The sequence below is a fragment of the Tursiops truncatus genome, chromosome 3 (genome assembly GCF_011762595.2).
Source record: "Tursiops truncatus isolate mTurTru1 chromosome 3, mTurTru1.mat.Y, whole genome shotgun sequence".
Lineage (NCBI taxonomy): Eukaryota > Metazoa > Chordata > Mammalia > Artiodactyla > Delphinidae > Tursiops > Tursiops truncatus.
In genome coordinates, this window is record NC_047036.1 from 80,864,060 (window position 1) to 80,887,613 (window position 23,554).

Sequence of the window (23,554 nt, forward strand, 5' to 3'; positions counted from 1 at the left end):
GGACCTGCACACCAGAAAGACAAGATCCAGCCTCATCCACCAGAACACAGGCACTAGTCCCTTCCACCAGGAAGCCTACACAACCCACTGAACCAACCTTAGCCACTGGGGACAGACACCAAAAACAAAGGGAACTACGAATGTGCAGCCTGCAAAAAGGAGACCCTAAACACAGTAATATAAGCAAAATTAGAAGACAGAAACACACAGCACATAAAGGAGCAAGGCAAAAACGCACCAGACCTAAAAAATGAAGAGTAAATAGGCAGTCTACCTGAAAAAGAATTCAGAATAATGATAATAAAGATGATCTAAAATCTTGGAAATAGAATAGACAAAATGTAAGAAACATTTAACAAGGACCTAGAAGAACTTAAGATGAAACAAACAACAATGAACAACACAATAAATGAAATTAAAAATAATCTACATGGGATCAATAGCAGAATAAGTGAGGCAGAAGAACGGATAAGTGACCTGGAAGATAAAATAGTGGAAATAACTACTGCAGAGCAGAATAAAGAAAAAAGAATGAAAAGAACTGAAGACAGTCTCAGAGACTTCTGGGACAACATTAAACGCACAAACATTCGAATTATAGGGGTTCCAGAAGAAGAAGAGAAAAAGAAAGGGACTGAGAAAATATTTGAAGAGATTATAGTTGAAAACTTCCCTAATATGGGAAAGGAAATAGTTAATCAAGTCCAGGAAGCACAGAGAGTCCCATACAGGATAAATCCAAGGAGAAACATGCCAAGACACATATTAATCAAACTGTCAAAAATTAAATACAAAGAAAACATATAAAAAGCAGCAAGGGAAAAACAACAAATAACACACAAGGGAATCCCCATAAGGTTAACAGCTGATATTTCAGCAGAAACTCTGCAAGCCAGAAGGGACGGGCAGGACATATTTAAAGTGATGAAGGAGAAAAACCTGCAATCAACATTACTCTACCCAGCAAGGATCTCATTCAGATTTGATGGAGAAATTAAAACCTTTACAGAGAAGCAAAAGCAGAGAGAGTTCAGCACCACGAAACCAGCTCTACAGCTAAAGGAACTTCTATAGGCAAGAAACACAGGAGAAGGAAAAGACCTACAATAACGAACCCAAAACAATTAAGAAAATGGGAATAGGAACATACATATCGATAATTACCTTAAATGTAAATGGACTAAATGCTCCCACCAAAAGACACAGATTGGCTGAATGGATACAAAAACAAGACCCATATATTTGCTGTCTACAAGAGACCCACTTCAGACCTAGAGACACATACAGACTGAAAGTAAGGGGATGGAAGAAGATATTTCATGCAAATGGAAACGAAAAGAAAGCTGGAGTAGCAATTCTCATATCACACAAAATAGACTTTAAAATAAAGACTATTAGAAGAGACAAAGAAGGACACTACATAATGATCAAGGGATCGATCCAAGAAGAAGATATAACAATTGTAAATATTTATGCACCCAACATAGGAGCACCTCAATACATAAGGCAAATACTAACAGCCATAAAGGGGAAATCGACAGTAACACATTCATTGTAGGGGACTTTAACACCCCACTTTCAAAAATGGACAGATCATCCAAAATGAAAATAAATAAGGAAATACAAGCTTTAAATGATATATTAAACAAGATGGACTTAATTGATATTTATAGGACATTCCATCCAAAAACAACAGAATACACATTTTTCTCAAGTGCTCATGGAACATTCCCCAGGATAGATCATGTCTTGGGTCACAAATCAAGCCTTGGTAAATTTAAGAAAATTGAAATTGTATCAAGTATGTTTTCTGACCACAATGCTATGAGAGTAGATATCAATTACAGGAAAAGATCTGTAAAAAATACAAACACATGGAGGCTAAACAATACACTACTTAATAACGAAGTGATCACTGAAGAAATCAAAGAGAAAATCAAAAAATACCTAGAAACAAATGACAATGGAGACACAACGACCCAAAACCTATGGGATGCAGCAAAAGCAGTTCTAAGAGGGAAGTTTATAGCAATACAATCCTACCTTAAGAAGCAGGAAACATCTCAAATAAACAACCTAACCTTGCACCTAAAGCAATTAGAGAAAGAAGAACAAAAAAACTCCCAAAGTTAGCAGAAGGAAAGAACATAAAGATCAGATCAGAAATAAATGAAAAAGAAATGAAGGAAACGATAGCAAAGATCAATAAAACTAAAAGCTGGTTCTTTGAGAAGGTAAACAAAATTGATAAACCATTAGCCAGACTCATCAAGAAATAAAGGGAGAAGACTCAAATCAATAGAATTAAAAATGAAAAAGGAGAAGTAACAACTGCCACTGCAGAAATACAAAAGATCATGAGAGATTACTACAAGAAACTCTATGCCAATAAAATGGACAATCTGGAAGAAATGGACAAATTCTTAGAAATGCATAACCTTCCAAGACTGAATCAGGAAGAAATAGAAAATCACAAGCACTGAAATTGAAACTGTGATTAAAAATCTTCAAACAAACAAAAGCCCAGGACCAGATGGCTTCACAGGCGAATTCTATCAAACATTTAGAGAAGAGCTAACACCTATCTTTCTCAAACTCTTCCAAAATATAGCAGAGGGAGGAACACTCCCAAATTCATTCTATGAGGCCACCATCACCTTGATACCAAAACGAGACAAGGATGTCACAGAGAAAGAAAACTACAGGCCAATATCACTGATGAACATAGATGCAAAAATCCTCAACAAAATACTAGCAAACAGAATCCAACAGCACATTAAAAGGATCATACACCATGATCAAGTGGGGTTTATTCCAGGAATGCAAGGATTCTTCAATATACGCAAATCAATGTGAAAAACCATATTAACAAACTGAAGGAGAAAAACCATATGATCATCTCAATAGATGCAGAGAAATCTTTCGACCAAATTCAACACCCATTTATGATAAAAACCCTACAGAAAGTAGGCATAGAAGGAACGTTCCTCAACATAATAAAGGCCATATATCATAAACCCACAGCCAACATTGTCCTCAATGGTGAAAAACTGAAAGCATTTCCACTAAGATCAGGAACAAGACAAGGTTGCCCACTCTCACCACTCGTATTCAACATCATTTTCGAAGGTTTAGCCACAGCAATCAGAGAAGAAAAGGAAATAAAAGGAATCCAAGTCGGAAAAGAAGAAGTAAAGCTGTTACTCTTTGCAGATGACATGATACTATACATAGAGAATCCTAAAGATGCTACCAGAAAACTACTAGAGCTAATCAATGAATCTGGTAGAGTTTCAGGATATAAAATTAATGCACAGAAATCTCTGGCATTCCTATACACTAATGATGAAAAATCTACAAGTGAAATCAAGAAAACACTCCCATTTAGCATTGCAACAAAAAGAATAAAATATCTAGGTATAAACCTACCTAAGGAGACAAAAGACCTGTATGCAGAAAATTAAAAGATACTGATGAAAGAAATTAAAGATGATACAAATAGATGAAGAGATATACCATGTTCTTGGATTGGAAGAATCAACATTGTGAAAATGACTCCACTACCCAAAGCAATCTACAGATTCAATGCAATCCCTATCAAACTACCACTGGCATTTTTCACAGAACTAGAACAAAAATTTTCACAATTTGTATGGAAACACAAAAGACCCCGAATAGCCAAAGCAATCTTGAGAACGAAAAATGGAGCTGGAGGAATCAGGCTCACTGACTTTAGACTATACTACAAAGCTACAGTAATCACGACAGTATGGTACTGGCACAAAAACAGAAAGATAGATCAATGGAACAGGATAGAAAACCCAGAGATAAACCCACGCACATATGGTCACCTTATCTTTGATAATGGACGCAGAAATGTACAGTGGAGAAAGACAGCCTCTTCAATAAGTGGTGCTGGGAAAACTGGACAGGTACATATAAAAGTATGAGATTAGATCACTCCTTAACACCATACACAAATATAAGCTCAAAATGGATTAAAGACCTAAATGTAAGGCCAGAAACTATCAAACTCTTAGAGGAAAATATGGGCAGAACATTCTGTGACATAAATCACAGCAAGATCCTTTTTGACCCTGTTCCTGTAGAAATGGAAATAAAAACAAAAATTAACAAATGGGACCTAATGAAACTTCAAAGCTTTTGCACAGCAAGGGAAACCATAAACAAGACCAAAAGACAACCCTCAGAATGGGAGAAAATATTTGCAAATGAAGCAATTGACAAAGGATTAGTCTCCGAAATTTACAAGCAGCTCATGCAGCTCAATAACAAAAAAACAAACTACGCAATCCAAAAATGGGCAGAAGACCTAAATAGACATTTCTCCAAAGAAGATATACAGACTGCCAACAAACACATGAAAGAATGCTCAACTTCATTAATCATTAGAGAAATGCAAATCAAAACTACAATGAGATATCATCTCACACCAGTCAGAATTGCCATCATCAAAAATCTAGAAACAATAAATGCTGGAGAGGGTGTGGAGAAAAGGGAACCCTCTTGCACTGCTGGTGGGAATGTGTACTGGTATAGCCACTATGGAGAACAGTATGGAGGTTCCTTAAAAAACTACAAATAGAACTAGCATATGATCCAGCAATCCCACTACTGGGCATTACCCTGAGAAAACCATAATTCAAAAAGAGTCATGTACCACAATGTTCATTGCAGCTGTATTTACAATAGCCCGGAGATGGAAACGACCTAAGTGTCCATCATCGCATGAATGGATAAAGAAGATGTGGCACATATATACAATGGAATATTACTCAGCCATAAAAAGAAATGAAATTGAGCTATTTGTAATGAGGTGGATAGACCTAGAGTCTGTCATACAGAGTGAAGTAAGTCAGAAAGAGGAAGACAAATGCCGTATGCTAACACATATATATGGAATTTCAGAAAAAAAAAATGTCATGAAGAACCTAGGGGTAAGACAAGAATAAAGACACAAAACTACTAGAGAATGGACTTGAGGATATGGAGAGGGGGAAGGGTAAGCTGTGACAAAGTGAGAGAGAGGCATGGACAGATATACCCTACCAAACGTAAGGTAGATAGCTAGTGGGAAGCAGCCGCATAGCACAGGGAGATCAGCTCGGTGCTTTGTGACTGCCTGGAAGGGTGGGATAGGGAGGGTGGGAGACGCAAGAGGGAAGAGATATGGGAACATATGAATATGTATAACTGATTCATTTTCTTATAAAGCAGAAATTAACACACCATTGTAAAGCAATTATACTCCAATAAAAATGTAAAAAAAAAAAAATAGTGGTTCAGTTTCATTCTACTGACTGTAGATGTCCAGTTTCCCCAACTATTTATTGAATAGGTTGTCTTTTCCCTATTCTATTTTCTTGCCTCCTTTCTCCTAGATTAATTGCTCATATATGTGTGGGTTCACTTCTGGGCTCTCTATTCTGTTCCATTGATCTATGTGTCTGTGCTTGTGCCAGTACTATACACAATTTTGGTTAGTATAGCTTTGTAGTATAGTTTGAAATCAGTGAGTGTGATATCTCCAGCTTTGTTCTTCTTTCTTAAGATTGTTTTGGCTATTCAGGGTCTTTGTGATTCCATACAAATTTTAGGATTATTTGTTCCATTTTTGTGAAAAATGCCGTTGACATTTTGGTAGGAATTGCATTGCATCTCCAGATTCCTTTGGGTAGTATGGGCATTTTAACAATATGAATTCTTCTAATCCATGAGCATAGTGCATCTTTCCATTTATTTGTGTCATCTTCAATTTATTTCATCAATGTCTTACAGTTTTTAGAGAACAGGTCTTTCAACTTCCTTGGTTAAATTTATTCCTAGGTATTTTACTCTTTTTGATGCAATTGTCAATGTAATTGTTTTCTTAATTTCAGTTTCTGATATATCATTATTAGTTTATAGAAATGAAATAGATTTCTGTATGTTGATTTTGCATCCTGCAATTCTACTGAATTTGTTGATTAATTCTAACAGTTTCTTGGTGATGTCTTTAGGGTTTTCTCTATATAATATCATATCACCTGCAAATAGTGAAAATTTTTCTTCCTTTTCAAATTGGATGATTTTCTTTGTTTTTCTTGCCTAATTGGTCTGCCTAGGGCTTCCAATAATACGTTGAATAAAAGTGGTGATAGTAGGCATCCTTGTCTTGTTTCTGATCTTAGGGGGGAAGCTTTCAGGTTTTTATCATTGAGTAGGGTGCAAGCGGTGGACTTGTCATACATGGCCTTTATTATGTTGAAGTACATTCCCTCTTTACCCATTTTATTGAATATCTATATCATAAATGGGTGTTAAATCTTGTAAAATGCTTTTTCTGCATCTAATGAAATGATCACATGATTTTTATCATGTTGACTGATTTGTGAATATTAACCATTCTTGCATACCTGGTATAAATCCCACCTGATAATGGTGTATGATCTTTTGAATGTATTACTGAATTCAGTTTGCTGTGTTCCATAATTTTTGAACACTGTGTTTCTGCTTTCATTTGTCTTGAGTTATTTTCTGATTTTCTGATTTCCTCTTTGATTTCTTCATTAAACCATCAGTTTTTCAGTTGCATGTTGCTTAGCCCCCAGCTGTTTGTGCTACTCCCACCTTTCTTCCTGTAATTGACTTCTAGTTTCATACTGTTCTTATCAGAAAAAATGCCTGAGAAACTAAACAAGATGGTGGAGTAAAAGGACCTTAAGCTCACCTCCTCCCATGAGCACACCAAAATCACAACTAACTGCTGAACAACCATTGATAAAAGAACTGAAATCTACACACACACACACACAAAGATATTCTACATCCAAAGACATAAAGAAGGAACCATGAGATGGAAGGAGGGGTGCACTAGCAATATAATCAAATCCCATGCCCCCCCCCCAGGTAAGTGACCCACAAACTGTAGATTAATTACATTGGAGAAATTTTCCAATAGGAGTGAAAGCTCTGAGCACTACACTGGGATCCCAAGCCTACAGATCTGGCATCAGAGAGAATCCCCCAGAGCATGTGGCTTTGAAGGCCAGTGGAGGGCACACATAAGGTCTTGTGTGCACCAAGACCCAGGACAAAAGTAGTGACTCCATAGGAGCCTGGGTTGGATGTACCTGCTGGTCTTGGAGGGTCTCCTGGGGAGACAGGGGCAGCTGTGGCTGTCTCTGGGGTCATAAAAGCTGATAGACATAGGGAAATCCACATGAACTCTGGCTGGAGACAGACATTTTGGGTCCTTGGAACCAAAACCTGACCCCACCCAACAGCCTGTAAGTTCCAGTGCTGGAATGCCTTAGGCCAAACAATGAATAGGGCAGGAACACAGACCCACCCAACAGAAGACAGGTTGCCTGAACCCACAGCGACCTCTAGACATGCCCCTTGACACTACCCTGCCCACCAGTGGGCAGACACCAACCTCTCCCAACAGGATGTCTGCACAAGTCCCTAGATGAGACTCACCTACCAGGGGGCAAACACCAGAAGGAAGGAAACTAGTCTTGCAGTCTGCAGAACTGAGTCTGCAAACACAGGTCAGAACCTAGCCTGGGAGCAGCTGTTCCTGGCCCTTGAGTGATAAGAAGAGAGTGTACTGCTGGGACACATGGGACATCCCCTACAGAAGGCCACTTCTCCAAGGTTGAGAAATGTAACTAAGCTACTACATACATAAAAATACAAAAAGATATTTAAACAAAATGAGACAGCAAAGGAATATGTTCCAGACAAAGGAACAAGGTAAAACCCCAGAAGAGCAACTAAGTGCAGTAGAGATAGACAATCTACCAGAGAAAAAGCTCCAAGTAATGACTGTACTGATGATCCAAGAACTTGGGAAAAGAATGGATGCACAGATCAAGAAGTTAAAAGAAGTTCTTAGCAAAGAGATAGAAAATATAAAGAAGAATCAAACAGAATTGAACAATAAAATAACTGAAGTGAAAAACACACTTGAAGGAATCAATAACAGAATAAATAAGGCAGAAGAATGGATAAGTGAGCTGGAAGACAGAATGGTGGAAATCACCATCATAGAAAAGAATAAAGAAAAAAGAACAAAAAGAAATGAGGACAAGGGACTTCCCTAGTGGTCCATGCTTCCACTGCAGGGGGCATGGGTTTGATAAAAAAAAAAAGAAATGAGGACAGTTTAAGAGACATCTGGGACAACATTAAATGCACCAACATTTGAATTATAAATGTCCCAGAAGGAGAAGAGAGAGAGAAAGGGTCTGGAAATATATTTGAAAAGATAATAGCTGAAAACTTCCCTAACATGGGAAAGGAAACAATCACTCAAGTCAAGGAAGCACAGAGAGTCTCACGCAGTATAAACCAAAGGAGGAACATGGCAAGACACATAAATCAAATTGACAAAAATGAAAAACAAAGAGAAAATATTAAAAGTAACAAGGAAAAAGCAACAAATAATATACAAGTTCATCCCCGTAGGGTTATCAGCTGATTTTTCAGCAGAAACTCTGCAGGCCAGAAGGGAGTGGCACAATATATTTAAAGTGATGAAAGGGAAAAACCTACAACCAAGAACACTCTCCCAGAAAGGCCCTTGTTCAGATTTGATAGAGAAATCAAAAGTTTTACAGACAAGCAAAAACTGAGATTTCAGCACCACCAAACCAGCTTTACAACAAATTCTAAAGGAACTTCTCTGGTGGGAAAGAAAAGGCCACATTAGAAACAAGAAAATTATGAATGGGAAAGCTCACCAGCCAAGGCAAATATACATACAGTAAAGATAGGAAATCATCCACATACAAATATGACATCAAAACCAGCAACTGTGAGAGGAGAATACAGGTGCAGGATATTTGAAATGAATTTGAAATTAAGAGACCAGCAATTTAAAATAATCATGTATATATATAGACTGCTATACTAAAACTTCATGGTAACCGTAAACCAAGTCTATAATAAATAAACACACAAAAAAGAAAAAGTAAACCAGACATAACAGTAAAGACAGTCATCAAAACACAAAAGAATAGAACAAAAGAAGAAAGGAAGATAAAAGACGTACAAAAACAAATCCAAAACAATTAACAAAATGGCAATAGGGGGCTTCCCTGGTGGTGCCTGCCGATGCAGGGGACATGGGTTCGTGCCCTGGTCCGGGAGGATCCTGCATGCCGCGGAGCGGCTGGGCCCGTGAGCTATGGCCACTGAGCCTGTGAGCCATGGCCGCTGAGCCTGCGCATCCGGAGCCTGTGCTCCGCAGCGAGAGAGGCCACAGCAGTGAGAGGCCCACGTACCACAAAAAAGATTAAAAAAATGGCAATAGGAACATACCTATCAAATAAAGCCTTAAATGTAAACGGATTAAATGCTCCAACTGAAAGACATAGACTGGCTATACAGATTTGAAAAAAAAAGATCCTTATATATGTTGTCTACAAGAGAGTCACTTCAATTCTAGAAACACACACACAGACTGAAAGTGAGGGGATGGAAAAAGGTATTCCATGCAAATGGAAATCAAAGGAAAGCTGGAGTAACAATACTCATATCAGACAAAATAGACTTTAAAATAAAGACTGTTACAAGAGACAAAGAAGGACACTACCTAATCATCAAGGGATCAATCCAAGAAGAAGATATAACAATTTAAAATATATAAGCACCCAACACAGGAGCACCTCAATATATAAGGTAAATGTTAACAGACATAAAAGGAAAAATTGACTGTAAAACAATAATAGTTTAGGAGTTTAACACTCAACTTATACCAATGGACAGATTATCCAGACAGAAAATCAATAAGGAAACAAAGGCCTTAAATGAAACATTAGACCAGATGGACTTAATTGATATTTATAGAGCATTTCATCTGAAAGCAGCAGAATACACATTCTTTTCAAGTCTACAGGTAATATCCTCCAGAATAGATCACATGGTGGGCCAAAAAGGAAATCTTTGTAAATTTAGGAAAATTGAAATCATATCAAGCATCTTTTCTGACCACCATGCAATGAAATCAACAACAAGAAAAAAAACTGCAAAAAACACAAACACATGGAGGCTAAACACTGTTCAACTAAACAACCAATGGATCACTGAAGAAATCAGTGAGGAAATCTAAAAATATCTAGAGACAAATGAAAATGAGAACAAAACAATCTACAACCTATGGAATTTGGCAAAAGCAATTCTAAGAGGGAAGTTTGTAGAAATACAAGCTTCCCTCAAGAAACTAGAAAAATCTCAAATAAACAACTTAACCTTACACATAAAGCAACTAGAGACAGAAGGACAAACAAAACCCAAAGTTAGTAGAAGAGAAATCGTAAAGATCAGAGTAGAAATAAATGAAATAGAGACAAAGAAATAAGTACAAAAGATCAATGAAACTAATAGCTGATTCTTTGAAAAGATAAATAAAATTGATAAACCTTTCACCAGAGTCATCAAGGAAAAAAAAGGGAGAGGGCCCAAATCAATAAAATCAGAAATGAAAAAGGAGAAATTACAAACGCCACCACAGAAATACAAAGGATCATAAGAGACTACTAAAAGCACCTATATGCCAGTAAAATGAACAACAACATAGAAGAAATGGATAAATTCTTAGAAAATCTCCCAAGACTGAATCAGGAAGAAATAGAAAATATGAACAGACCAATTACAAGTACTAAAATTGAATCTGTGATTTAAAAAACTCTCAACAAACAAAAGCCCAAGATCAGATGGCTTCACAGGTAAATTCTATTAACTTCTATTAACTCTTAGAAAAGAGTTAGTACCCATCCTTCTGAAACTATTCCAAAAAATTGCAGAGGAAGGAATACTTCTGAACTTATTCTATTGGGCGACCATCACCCTGACACCAAAACCTCACACTGGTCAGAATGGCCATCAACAAAATGTCTGCAAATAATAAACACTGGAGAGGGAAAGAGAGGAAAGGGAATCATCCTACACTGTTGGTGTGAATGTAAATTGATACAGCCACTATGGAGAAGAGTATGGAGGTTCCTTAAAAAACTAAAAATAGAGCTACCATATGATTCACCAATCCCACTCTTGGGCATATATCCTGGGAAAACCACAATTTGAAAAGATACATGCACCCTGATGTTCATTGCAGCAGTATTTACAACAGCCAAGACATGGAAGCAACCTAAATGTCCATCAACAGATGAATGGATAAAGAAGATGTGGTATATATGTACAATGGAATATTACTTGACCATAAAAAAGAATGAAATAATGCCATTTGCAGCAATATCATATGACATCACTTATATGTAGAATCTAAAAAAAAAAGACACAAATGACTATATCTCCAAAACAGAAATAGAATCACAGATACAGAAAACAAATTTATGGTTATCAAAGGGGAAAGTGGGTAGTGGGAGGGATAAATTAGGAGGCTGGGATTAACATATACACACTACTATGTATAAAATAGATAACCCACAAGGATCTACTCTATAGAATAAGGAAACATAGTGAATATTTTGTAATAATGTATAAGGGAAAAGAATCTGAAAAAGATTCTTATTATATTATTCTTCATATATATATATATAAATTGCTGTGTTGTACACCTGAAACTTACATAATATGTAATCAACTGTATTTCAATAAAAAATCTAAGGAAGTATTTTTAAATGCTTGATATAATTTCTATCATTTTAAATTTGTTGAGACTTGTTTTGTGTCTCAACATGTGATCTATCCTGGAGAATGTTCCATGTGCAATTGAGAAGAATGTGTATTCTGCTCTTTGGCTGTTTGAGTGCTCTGTATATATCTCTTAAGGTCATCTAATATAATGTGTCATTTAAGGCCAGTGTTTTCTTATTGATTTTCTGTCTGGATGACCCATCCATTGATGTAAGGAGTGTTAAATTCTCTTAGTATTATTGTATTTACTGTCAAGATCTCCCTTTATTTCTGTTATGTATTTAGATGCTCCTATGTTGGCTGCACAGATATTTACAAGTGTGTTACATCTCTTGTTGGACTGATCCCTCCATCATTAAATCCCTTTAACATTTCTTGTAAGCCTAGTTTAGCAGTGATGAACTCCTCTAGCTTTTGCCTGTCTGGGAAACTCTTTCTCTCTCCTTCTATTCTGAATGATAACCTTGCTAGGTAGAATATTCTTGGTTGTAAGTTCTTCTCTTTCAGTAGTTTGATTATATTCTGCCGGTCCTTTTGGGACAATGTTTCTGTTGAAAAATAAGCTGATAGTCTTATGGGGGTTCCTTTGTACATAACTGTTTCTCTTACTGCTTTTAAGATTCACTTCTTATCATTAACTTTTGACATTTTAATCATAATGTACTTTAGTGTGGGTGTCTTTCAGTTCATCTTGTTTGGGACTCTGTGTTACCTGTCAGTTTCCTTCATCAGATTAGGAAAGTTTTCAGCCGTTATTTCTTCAGATAGGTTTTCTGGCCCTTTCTCTCTCTCTCTTCTTCCAGGATCTCTATAATGCAAGTGTTACTACACTTGACATTGTCCCAGAGGTCTCTTAAATATCCTAATTTTTTTCTTATTCTTTATGCTATTCCAATTGGGTGATTTCCACGACACTGTTTTCCAGATCACTGCTCTGTTCCACATGCTTTGATCTGCTGTTGATTCCCTCTAGTGTATTTTTCATTTTAGTTATTGTATTCTTCAGTTTTGACTTTTTAAAAATATTTTCTATCTCTTGTTGATGTTCTAAGTTCATCTATTCTTTTCCCAAGTTCAGTAAGCATTTTTATGACTATTACCTTGAACTCTTTATGTTGTAAATCGCTTATCTCCATTTTGTTCAGTTCTTTTTCTGAGCTTTTGTCTTGTTCTTTCATTTGTAAAGTATTCCTTTGTCTCCTAATTTTGCGTAACTCTCTTTTTTGTTTCTCTGCATTAGGTAAATCAACTATGTCTCCCAGTCTTGAAAAAAGGGCCTTAAGTAGAAGGTTTTTTGTGGGCCTCAGTGACACAATACCTCCTGGTCACCAGCACCAGGTGCTCCAGGGGTATCTCCTCTGTGGGCTGTGTACACCCTGCTATTGTGGTTTGACCTTGATTGCTGCAGATGTGCTGCTGTGTAGGACTGGCCCTCAGGTGAGCTGGCTGCAGTGCCTGGCCATGACTGCTGTGTGTGTGCTGGTGGGTGGGGCTGCCTCCCAGCCTGGCTGACTGAGAGGTCTGGCTGCAACTGCTAGGGGTACATTTCTTGCCCCCCTGAAGTGGGATGTGCTTTGGAAGGGCGCTGGTGCTCCCTGGCTACTTGCTTGTTGGGACGTGGCAGGAGCCACTTTGGAGGGGTATCACTGCTGGGCAGAATGGCTGCTGCATGGTGTGTGAGCCACTTTGGAGGGATTGGCTGGGGCAGGATGGTTGTGAGCTGCTGTTCCTTAGGGGAACATCGAGGTGGGGTGCGTGGCATTAGGTTGCTGGAGAATAATTGGTAGAAAGACAGTAAAAACAAAATAGTGGCTACCAGAACTTCTGTCCCCAGAGAAAGTACCACCAGCTCCCTGTCCCTCTAGCACACAACCTAAAATTAAGTCAATGAATCTCCTTCTCACATGACCCAGGCACTTTTCAAGCTGTTGCCTCTGTGCTGGGACTTGGAGTGAGTAAGTTTGTGCATGAGTCCTTCAAGAAGAATCTGTTTTCTATGGCCCTCTGATTCTCCTGACATAAGTCTTGCTGGTTTTCAAAGTCAGCTGTTATGGAGGCTCATCTTCTCAGTGAAGGCCCCTCAGGTTGGGAAGCCTGAGGTGGGGCTGAGACCCCTTGCTCCTCAGGGGGGCCTCTGCAGTTGTGATATCCTTCCTGTGCTGTGGGTCATCACACCGGGTATGTGGGCTCTGACTAGATCATGTCTCTCCCTCTCCTGCCAGTCTTGATGCGGCCTTTTCTTTATATTCTTAGTTGTAGAAAATCTTTTCTGCTAGTCTTCAGGTCATTTTCAAAGATAGTTGTTGTATATGTAGTTGTAGTTTTGCTGTATCCATTGGAGGAGGTGAGCTCAGGATCTTCCTACTCTGCCATCTTGATCCCTAATTAAGTGCATTTTTTTAAGGCAAAAGTTCCTCAAAGGGCCACTCAAGTACATATTTTTTAAAATAAAGCACTTAAAATCATCTGTTATTTTAATTTTTATTACCCACATATTTATAAGATAATTATACATTTACCCTAAAATTGTTAATTTTTATCATTAAATCTAAGTATTCAATTAAAGCACTGGTTAAATATTCATGGTGAAAAATTAGGTTACACACACCATCCTTAACTATTATTACAAATTTTTTTTTAATAAGGCCAATTAAACCAGCCCAATGAAACCCAGATAAAGAGAAATTTATTTAAATTCAATTATATACAATATTTAATGGTCTGTTAATTATGCTGAGCTATAAGCTAAATCATATCTAGAGTAAAGGAGTCATTATTACAAAAGTCAGAGTCATCATTTTTTAGGCCAGTATCTTTCACTTTAGCAATGAAAATTATGTATATTATATATAATTTTATATAAATGTAATCATTTGAGAAAGAACATAGGTTTATTATATAACTATCATCACATCTATTGATATTAGACACAATATGAAAGAAAGAATGGTAGGCTGTGAGTCCAGAAAGTTCATTTCAATAACTCCAGAAGAAAATCAATGCTTGACCTTGGACAAGACTCTGATTTTCTGTTGACTCAGTTTCCTCATATATAAATATATGTCTGTTCTATCTACCTTACATATGAGTTGTTTTTAAATAACAATTCAAAGTTTTAATCAGGATACTTGACAGAAATATGAAGTTCTTACTGCCAGAAGATCTTTTTCCAGTATTGTGTGACCAGGCAATTCTCCTCTGAATCAATATGCTCCTGGTTTTTTCAGAACATGGGTACAATATTTACACTTTGCGGATGAAAAATATTTTCTCTTGATTCACAAAATTTAACTCAATTTGTGAAGTAGAAAATAATTTTATTTCTTGTCTAAGAAAATTAAGACAAAATAATGAAGTATATGCTGGATTATCCCTTTCTAGGTCCCATTTTCTAGGCAAGCAGGTACTCTCAAAAAATTGAGAGACCTCAGAGTTAATAACATTCCCCTTTATTGATTTTTCCTAACCATTAATATTCACAACTTTTCTAAAGTATGTACTTAACATACACCTCAAATAAATTAAACCTTCAACTATGTGCTTTTTTCTGCATGTTGAAATTACTTGAGAATACAATAAAATCTCCTGGATCCCTGATCATTTTTCTTGGGCACATGTTATATGCAAAATGCTCATTCAGTATTTTGTATTCACTTTTTCATTAAACCTACAAAATAACCCTATGACATAACTGCTCTTATTTTATACCCAATATATAGATGAGAGTTACAGAGACTATGAAACCTAGGCTAGGTTAAAGAGCTAATAAGTGTTAGGGTTGGAATGTAAATTTCACATAAACATGGCTTTAAACACTATATAACTCATATTACCTCAAAAGACTCAATTACACAAAGTGAAATTATTTCATTGTCAACAAATAACACACCAAAATATAATTTTTACAGATACATAATACTTAATTCCATAGATACACAAACATTCATTTCAGCAGCCCGGTATTACAGAATAACTTTCAAGTTGTTTTATATCTTTCCTTATAAATGGCACTGTCATTCTTGAACTTAAATCTTTGTACACACCTTAATTATATCATTAAAATAATTTTATAGAAGTGGATATACTTTATAGAAGATATGCACTCATTTGAATTTTTAACACACACACACACACAGACACACACACTCTATCAAATTTACCTGCAGTGAAAATTTACATTGCCCAGCATTATACCACAAAGTGTATTTTCCCATGATCTTGCCATGTCTGCATATTGTACATGTTTCTGGGTAATAAACTTAACTACAATGTACACATATATGTTGAATGTTATATATATACATATGTATACATAACATATATATATGTTATGTATATATATATATACTTGTGTATATGTGTGGAGAGGGAGGCATAGAGATAGACAAAGAGGGTATATATTTATGCAATAAATATTTTTGCAGGTTTGATAGTGAAAAATATACTGCAGAAATGTTGTTCCATCAGATACTACATGGTAGCTCTCAATGTACTTGAAGAGGGAACATTATATTTTTGTGTGTGTGCTTATTCACTTATTTATGTTTTTAATACACCTTTATTGGAGTATAATTGCTTCACAGGGCTGTTAGTTTCTGTTGCACAACAATGTGAATCAGCCATATGCATACATATATCCGCATTTTCCCTCCCTCTTGAGCCTCCCTCCTACCCTCCCTATCCCACCCCTCTAGGTCGTCGTAAAGCACGGAGCTGATCTCCCTGTGCTATGTATGCTGCTGCTTCCCACAGCTATCTATTTTACATTTGGTAGTGTATATATGCCAATGATAGTCTCACTTTGTTCCAGCTTCCCCCTCCCCCACCGTGTCCTCAAGCCCATTCTCTATGTCTACTTCTTTATTCCTGTCCTGCCACTACGTTCATCAGTACCTTTTTTTTCTTTTTTTAAGATTCCATATATATGTGTTAGCATACGGTATTTGTCTTTCTCTTTCTGACTTCACTCTGTATGACAGACTCTAGGTTCATCCACCTCACTACAAATAACTAAATTTCATTTCTTTTTATGGCTGAGTAATATTCCATTGTACATATGTGCCACATCTTCTTTATCCATTCATCTGTCGATGGACACTTAGGTTGCTTCCATGTCCTAGCTATTGTAAATACTGCCGCAATGAACATTGTGGTCCATGTCTCTTTTTAAATTACAGTTTTCTCAGGGTATGTGCCCAGTAGTGGAATTGCTGGGTCATATGGTAGTTCTATTTTTCGTTTTTTAAGGAACCTCCATACTGTTCTCCACAGTGGTTGGATCAATTTACATTCCCACCAATAGTGCAAGAGGGTTCCCTTTTCTCAACACCCTCTCCAGCATTTATTGTCTGTAGATTTTTTGATGATGGCCATTCTGACCGGTGTGAGGTGATACCTCATTGTAGTTTTGATTCACATTTCTCTAATAATTAGTGATGCTGAGCATCTTTTCCTGTGCCTCTTGGCCATCTGTATGCCTTCTTTGGAGAAATGTCTATTTAGGTATTCTGCCCATTTTTGGATTGGGTTGTTTCTTTTTTTTTAATATTGAGTTGCATGAGCTGTTTATATATTTTGGAGATTAATCCTTTGTCCATTGTTTCATTTGCAAATATTTTCTCCCATTCTGAGGGTTGTCTTTTCGTCTTGTTTATGGTTTCCTTTGTTGTGCAAAAGTTTTTAAGTTTAATTAGGTCCCATTTGTTTAATTTTGTTTTTATTTTCATTACTCTAGGAGGTGGGTCAAAAAAAGATCTTGCTGTGGTTTATGTCAAAGAGTGTTTTTCCTATGTTGTCCTCTAAGAGTTCCATCAGATACTACATGGTAGCTCTCAGTGTAGTTGAAGAGTTAACATTATATTTTAGAGTTGTATACAAAGTGAGTTCATATGCTAGAGTATGATAACAATACATATGGCAACAAGAAGCAAAATTATAAATAATAATTATATTTTATCTAAATAAATGTACTAAATATCTCAATTTGCCCTTATGTTTTCTGCCAAAGGAGGCAGGCAGACTCATATGTACTAATCAATGGTTACCTTTGTTCTCTGGCTTTCTTTTGGGCTTGGACAATGGGGAATATCAGGAGGCAGAAGGAAGAAATTAGCACCATTATATGTGTTCCCCTGGCTCTCTCACACTGATACTGGCTTAGGGTGACTGAATCCTTCAACTAAAGTTTGCATCACCCTTTCACATGCCCTTCTCAATAGAACTTTCACATTTCAGTTTCCAGAAACCACTTGGACTACTTGGTCTTTATAGTTATAGGCCTATTCAAAATATGTATTTCATATTGGATGAATATTGGTAGTTTGTAATTTTCAAGAAGTTGGTCCATTTCATCTACATTGTCAAATTTATGTGTTATTTATATTTGCTATGGTTTAAATATTCGTGTCCCCCCAAAATTCATATGTTGAAAGTCTAACCTCCAAGGTGATGGAGATGGGGCCTTTGGGGGTGATTAGATCATGAGGGCAGAGCCTTAGGGAATGAGATTAGTGACCCTATAAATGAGACCCTAGAAAGATCCCTCATCCCTTCCACCATGTACAGCCACAGCAAAAAGATAGCTGTCTATGAACCAGAAAGCAGGTTCTCACCAGACACTGAATCTGCCAGTGCCTTGATCTTGGATTCTCAGACTCCAGAAGTGTGAGAAATAATTTTCCATTGTTTATAAACCATGTATTCGGTGGTATTTTGTTAGAACAGTTCCAATGGACTAAGACAATAATATTCCTAAATATCCTTTTGATTTCTGAAGTATCTATGATGATATCCCCTGTTTCATTCCTGATACTGGAAATCTGTGTTTCTCTCTCCTCTCTCTCCTCCATCCTGCTTGAGGGGTGGGTAATTTCATTGATCTTTTCAAAGAACCCGCTCTTTGTTTCAAAGGTTCTCTCTATTGTTTTGCAGTTTTCAATTTCACTGATTTCTAGTCTTATCTTTGTTATTTCTTTCTTTTTGCTTGCCTTGGGTTTATTTTGCTCTTCTTTTTCTTAAGGTGGGAACTTAGGTTATTGATCTAAGAATTTTCCTCTTTCCTAATGTGAGCATAGAATGCTATAAATTTTCCTCTCACACTCCTTTAGCTATGTCCCACAAATTTTGATACGTTAAAGTTTCATATTAATTGAGTTCCAGGTATCTTCTGATTCCCCTTGAGACTTCTTTTCTGACCCACCAATTATTTAAAGTGTGTTGTTCAGTTTCTATGTGTTTGGAAAATTTCCTGTTATTTTTCTTACTGATTTCCAGTATGATTCCACTGGTTAAAGAACACATTGTGCTTGATTTCAGTTCTTTGAATTTTACTGAGGTTTGTTTTATGGCCCAGGATATGATATACCTTGGTATATATTCTTTGATCACTTGAAGAAATGTATCCTTATGTTGTTGGTTGGAGTGTTCTATAAACGCCCTTTAGATCCTGTTGGTTTCATGGTGCTGTGGAGTGTTATATCGCTGTTGGTTTTCTAATTATTCTATGCATTGTTGTGAAAGAGGTGGTAAAGCCTCCACTGATAACTGTGGATTTGTCTATTTTTTTTTTTTTTCAGTTCCATCAGTTTTTACTTCACATATTTTGCACCTCTATTGTTTGGTACATACATATTTAGGATTGCTGTCTTCTTGGTGCATTACCATTATATAATGTCCCACTGTGGCTCTGATTACCCTCTTTGCTCTGAAGTCACTTTGATAATTATATAGCCACTAATACATTTTAAAATTAATATTTTCATGATACATGTTTGTTATCCTTTTGCTTTCAGCCTGCCTATGTTGTTATATTTAAAATGAGGGTTTTTTTTTTTTAATAGACAGTATATAGGTCATAATTTGTCATTCACTTTGCCAATCTGTCTTTTAATCAGTGCATTTTGACCATATATTTTAATGTAATTAATGATACATTAGGGGTTGTGCCAATTTACTTTTGTTTCCTGTTGGTTCTTTCTGTCTCTGTTTTATTTTCCTGCATTATTGTGGCAGAAGTTTTTTTAGAATTTCATTTTGATTTATCTGTAGTGTTTTTTTTTTTTTTTTTTTTAACATCTTTATTGGGGTATAATTACTTTACAATGGTGTGTTAGTTTCTGCTTTATAACAAAGTGAATCAGTTATACATATACATATGTTCCCATATCTCTTCCCTCTTGCGTCTCCCTCCCTCCCACCCTCCCTATCCCACCCCTCCAGGCTGTCACAGAGCACCGAGCCAATATCCCTGTGCCATGCGGCTGCTTCCCACTAGCTATCTACCTTACTACGTTTGTTAGTGTGTATATGTCCATGACTCTCTCTCGCCCCGTCACAGCTCACCCTGTAGTGTTTTGAGTGTATCTATTTGTATAGCTTTTTAAAGATTACTCTACATATTATTACATGTGTGTATATATATATATATATATATATAATTACAATCTACTGGTGTCATCATTTTACCAGTCCTAGTGAAGTACAGAAATTTTATCTTTCTTTACATCACTTTGCCCTTCCCCATTTTTAGTGCAAATATCTTAAATATTCTCTCCATGTATTTTGAACCATATTAAACAGTGTTTAAATTATTGCTCAAACTTAGAAAGCTCAAGAAGAGATCAAAAACTTACTGCATTTACCTTGATTTTTGCTTCTTCCTTTCCTGATATTCCAAGGCTTCTTCTTTTGTTTTTTCCTTTTTATTTAGAAAAATTTAAAAATTATTCGTTTAGAGTAGGTCTCCTGGAGAAAAACTATTTTCACTGAGAGGGTCATGATTTCCACTTCATTCCTAAAGGGATATTTGCCTTGGGCATAATAGCATTCTAGACTGATTGTCCTTTCCTTTCAGCCCTGAACTATATTGTGTCATTTCCTTCTGGTTTCCCTGATTTCTGATGAGAAATCCACTGTCTTTCTAATTGTGTTTTCCTCTATAATGTGTGATTTTTGCCTGGTTGCTTTCAGAATGTCTTTGTCTTTAGCTTTCAGAAGTTTCATTATGATGTGTCTTGATGCAGATTTGTTTGGTTTTATCATGTTGGGAATTTCTTACCTTCTTGAATCTACAGATTTATCTCTCTTTCCAAATTTGGGATGTTTTCTGCCATTATTTCTTCTAGTACTTTTTCAGACTCTCCTTGTTTCTCCTCTCCTTCTGGGACTCCAAAGACACAGGTCCATGAGGTTCCGTGTTTTTCTTTTCAGTGTATTTTCTCTCTGTTCTTCATCTTGGGTAGTTTCAATTGTTTATCTTCCAGCTCACTGATTCTTTCCCCAATCTCTCTATTATGTTGTTGAGCCCATCCACTGAGCTTTTATTTTCAATTATTGTATTTTTCTGTTCTAATATTCTCATTTGACTTTTCCTTATATCTTCTATTTCTTTGCTGAAACTTTTTCCCAAAAACTTTCTATCTTTTCATTTTTTTCAAGGGTGTTGGTAATTGCTTGTTGAAGAATGGCTGCTTTAAAATCTTTGTCAGGTAATTCTAACATCTCTGTCATCTCAGTTTGGGCATCCATTTATTATCTTTATCATTCAGTTTGAGATCTTTCTGATTCTTGGTATGATGAGTGATTTTTTAAATTGAAACCTGAACATTTTAATGTTATGTTTTGAGATTCTGGATCTTTCTTAAGCCTTCTGTTGTAGTTGGTTTTTTCTGACACTGCCTTGTTACCACTGGGCACAAACACAAGTCTTTGTTCCCCACTCAACCTCTGCTGATACCCAGTGTAAGGTCTCATTGTTATTGCTGAGTGGAAAAAGATATTCTAGTTTCCTACATGGTCTCCTCTGACACTGTTGTGGGGGTGGTCTCATTATCACTGGTCCACAATGCATGTCATCACCTTCCACTATCTTTGGTATCACTCCTTGGTACTGCCAGGTGGGGTACCCCTGGGGACCAGGATCCCCACAAGTTCTCCAGAGACAATATGAGGGAATGACCTCATAACTGCATGACTGAAACTCTAGCTCCGTACTTAGCCTTCTTTCTACCTGCATGATGGGGGTGTTGGGCACCCTGTTATAGCCTCACAAGGTAGAAGTCTAGGCTTCCCACTTTGCTTGGCATTAATGGGGGTGCTAACACAATGTTTTCTGTGGTGTTTGACTGGAGTAGGGCTGTTTCTGTCTAAAGGTTTTCTGTCTTGCTAGCCGGCCCCTTTCTTGATCCCCTTGCTAAAAAGAACAGGACTTCGGCAAAGAGGTTATTTGCAGTCACTGGTATTTCCAGATTGCCAGCTTCTTCCAGGTTAAGTCTTGAATATATGAGCAAAAAAAAAAAAAAAAAAACAACCAAAAAAACCCAGGAAATTTTATTGTGCTGTTCTTCAAGTTTCTAGCCAGTCCATCTTCTCTCCACCTTCAAGAGTCTTATGCTTATTTTATAGGTAATATCTAGGGGTTTTAGTTGTGCTTAACATGAGATATAGGGGAAACTTTGAAAAAAATATTTGGACATATTTTGATTGTTACACAGTTTTAGTCTCGAAAATATTTTGTATTAATTGCAAGATCTCTTCAATCTTCAAGCACAGAAAAATAGAAACAAAATATCCTAACTTGTATAACAAATCTTCAAAGAATGAGTGTCATTAAGTTTTTAATTCATTTATTAAAAAAATTAAATTCATTGCCTTCAAATTATAAGCCCTACAATTTAATTTCAAGAAAAGTGTTAACCAAATTTTGACAAAAACTTTTGCATAACTGGAGGATGGAATTAAATTGATTTAGCACTCACAATGCAGGATGAATTTCCTCCATTTGCATCTGTTATTTTTGTGAAATGATTTTTTTAGTTATGACAGCCATTAAAACCAGATATAGAACTAACTAAATTTGGACTAAATCTTTGAAAAACTGTACCATAAAATAACAAACAAGTTTTACAAAATGACACATATATCATCATATCTAATCAGGGAAAGAAAGGTCTTTGCCTTAATTAAGTTAAATTAATTCAAGAAAATGATATTTCACATATGGCATAATCGTTTTAAATTCCTAATTTTATATATGGTTTATGATGTCTATATTTTATACACTGGTATAATAGTGGATATATATACATATATGAAAATTTGATATGTGTGTTTGTGTGTGTGAGTGTGCTAAAGCAATTTATTGATAGTAATACATGAGTAAAAACTTTGGAGACCACTCTATTGTAGGCTGCATGACTTCTGTTTTACCAAGCTCCACAGATCATGTATTTAAACAGTAATATACAGCCTGATAAAAATACATGCTCTAGCAGAGGTACTTGGTCTCAGTTTATAACCAATTTGTAAAAAAACATGTTCAACTTAATAGCCAATGCACCTTGAAATATGTACATGTGTTTGCTTTATGATCCCAGAGAAAAAATGTGTTTAGAAGTCAATAATGCTACATCATGTTTTAAATAGCCACATAAAGCATTTGATAATATGTCAAGACTAGGAACGAAACTGAAAACAAAAAGAATTATTTGACCAACAATTTCTGAATTATGTTTCATCTTTTAATAACACAAAATGGTAGTGCACTCAAAACTAATTCTAATAAATGCTACTTTAACATTCCAGTCCTAACAATATCCAATTACTGTTGAAATTATAAAGCGAGAGCTTCAAAAATATAAAACTTCAATGATGTTTTTAAAATTTTAAGTCTGTCCGGTGCAGCCCTAAGCTGTTTTAACACATCATCATGACAGCTACATGACAGACAAAAACCAGGTCCATGTGACCTTACAGTAATCACAAGGCATGTACTGTTCTCATTATGTCTTCAAAGCATTATCAATAAAGAAGACTCTAGTATTAAACATTGATATTGGGTATTATTTTTGACACCATTTATACTCATCATACCTAAATGCATGAAGAAAAAATT